Genomic DNA, 2,892 nt, shown 5'->3' with positions numbered 1-2,892 from the left:
CACTTGATGAACTTAGGCTCCACCTAAGTTTGAGAAACGCTTTTCAAGTAATAATGTCTTAGGCTCTCCCCTAAGAACAAGCCAACATTCTCACGAAGCATGCTTCAACATCGGTCTAGAATACAACCTCAAGATCATCAAGAACTATGAATTACAATCACGGTGATTGGCATACAACCACAATATTCAGCCACCAGCTTACAAAGCGAAAGGCTTCAATAAAAGTACTCAAAAGTGACAACCCTAAAAAGGCAGCAACTTGCTCTTAAATAGGTACAACAGAAAAAAGAAAACACCCCATTTAAAATTTACAGAACCTAAATAAGAAAAATATACAAAAGAAATAAAACAATATGATATTCCAAATAAAGAAAAAATAATTTGTAGGATCAACATTTTGAGTGACATCCTACAAGATAATTTCTGAGATATCTAGCAAGACAACTCTTAAACAAATATAGCCAATTTTGAAGCTCTTAGATACTCAACAAGACGACTCTTTAACAAATATAGCTACTTTCAAATCTCTATGAGCTTCTGTATACTAATTTTTCTTGTTGGTTTTTATGAACTTTTCTTCTCTGTATTTGTATGGGTGGCCATGTGATTTCATGTACTAAAAGATGGAATAAAATCCATAAGTTTTTAGAAATTTGATGGTCTCTTGAAATCTATTGGGTTCTTGAAAAACTATCATGCATTAGATATAGTTTTTATTTTATTTATTTTTTGTTTTTGAAAATTTAAAATATTGATTTGTGAAAAAAACTAAAACAGAAATAATGGTTAAGAAGACAAAACAAAACAGGGTGGAAAATATTTAAGATCCAATTGCATTCATATAAGACTTTTCAAATAATTAACTAATAGAAATTTAATATGCTAAAAAATCAAGACATAAACAATTAAGCCTATTTTTATTCAATTTCATACTATAATTTGCATCTTTCTTAAGTACAATGGTTGAATTCTTAGTCAAATTAAAAAAAAAAAATAAAAGTTACTATTTTTAGTTCTCAAATTTTTGCTTGATTTTTTAAATTATTGGTAAGAAGTAAATAAAAAAAAAAAAAGAAAGAAAGAAATTTAAGGTTGAAATAGTGTCTATAGACTTAATTTTCAAAAAAAATTAAAAATAAAATGGTTAATTAACAAACGGGGCCTAAAAAACTTGTTTTTGTTTTTGAAATTTGGCTAAGAACTCAACTATTGCACTTAAGAAAGATGTAAATTGTTCTAAGAAATGGAGAAAAATCTAGGCTTTATTTTCGAAAACCAAAAACTAAAAATGAAATGTTTACCAAATGAGAACTTAATTTTTGGTTTTTTGTTTTTGAAAATTAAGCCTATACATCCTACTTCCACCTCCAAATTTCTTAAAGTATGCTTAATTTTTAAAAACAAAAAACAAAAATAAACAAAATGGTTAATAACGAAATCTTAAAAGTGTAACATCATTAAACTTAAGGACAAATGTGATTATTATATTTTATTAAGACAAAGATGATCGTTAGAAACATAGTAGATTATATTAGTGTATGCACGTTGTGCGTTTGGAAGAAGAGAAGTTAGGTAAAGAATAAAGGTGTGAGACATAGAATGTATAGGAGGAAAAGTATACATAATTAATTTCATGTAACATCATCAATAAAATGCATTTTATTCATTAGCTAGGCTTGAACAATATTCATGAATTCGCTGATTATTTTATCGAAATGATAATAAAAATGATTTTAGAAATATATATGGTTGTTATGGTGTGTGGGTATGTGGTCATGGGCAGAAGGTAACATCATAGCTGGTTGTACTGTTATTTTCGTCGTCATAAGCATAGCTATAAGCCTGGGGGCATTCTTCCTCGAAGATCTTAGCAGAGATGCCAGATTGACATATTTTTTGGTCATTAAATTTAGTCGTGTAACAATCCTCTAGTCAGTTATATGCGAGACACGAACTCTTACAGCCAATAACCCCATTTTTCCCTTGGACAATCAAATCAGATGGACACACCATATTCACATCTGAACAACATTTGGGCGATACACATTGCCTCGTTCCACCATTTGGAGTTATGGATGCAGGTAAGTTGAAGCCATCAACGAAGCTGATATCGTAGAAATCTGTGCCTCCATTTTGAGCTAATGTGAATTCAGCTAACGTAGCTGGTGGAATTCCTCCAGTGCCATTGCAAAATACAAAGCTAGTGACACAATCTCCAGTTTCACAAGAAAACCTCGAAGAGTCATCTATAGTGCAACCTGTTCGAGCCCAAATTCTACTAGTCCATGGTGTAGGAACATTTATAATCTCATTCGCTCCAGAAGCTCATCCAAATCAAGTGGCAGATAATTGGCTTTGTCTGTTACCACTAGTTAATGTTGCGGGCCATATCGTATGTCTACAATTATTTTTAATCATAATTGTAGCGGCATAGCCTGTTTAACAAAATTGTCAATTATCAAATACAAGACGTAAAAAGAAAAACATTAAAACACACACACAAAGGTACTATTATGTAAATCTTATTCGAGGACAATAGAAAAGCAAATGTGAAGAGGGTTGCTTGGATGAATGCCATTTAATTAATTTCAAGATGTTTCTTCTATTGCTAATAATCAATATTGTGAGTTATGTTGAAAATCACGTGTTGCCTCCCTACTTATACTTGTTGGAAAAATAGCAAAAATTCATGAGTTTGGCTAAGCCAATTTCTATGGGGCTGCCAGTTTAGTTTATTTACAATATAACCCAAATAAATATTTAAAATGCTTAATTTGTCATTTTCAAAGTTGACCATGGAATTTAATTGACATATATATAAACTATAAATTCATAATAGCTGCCCAAGTTGTAATTTAATTTGTATAATATAATACTTAATTTCTTTCGTAT

At 30.4% G+C, this 2,892-nt stretch overlaps 1 pseudogene; it reads right to left on the bottom strand.

Annotated features, from left to right (window-relative positions):
* Positions 1-1,773: 1,773 nt before the first annotated feature.
* Positions 1,774-2,578, bottom strand: LOC120077277 (annotated as a pseudogene).
* Positions 2,579-2,892: the final 314 nt, after the last annotated feature.

This window comes from Benincasa hispida, chromosome 5 (assembly GCF_009727055.1).
Source record: "Benincasa hispida cultivar B227 chromosome 5, ASM972705v1, whole genome shotgun sequence".
NCBI classification, from domain to species: domain Eukaryota; kingdom Viridiplantae; phylum Streptophyta; class Magnoliopsida; order Cucurbitales; family Cucurbitaceae; genus Benincasa; species Benincasa hispida.
The sequence above is the reverse complement of the archived record's forward strand: the minus strand, read 5'-3'. Positions and strand labels throughout refer to the sequence as shown.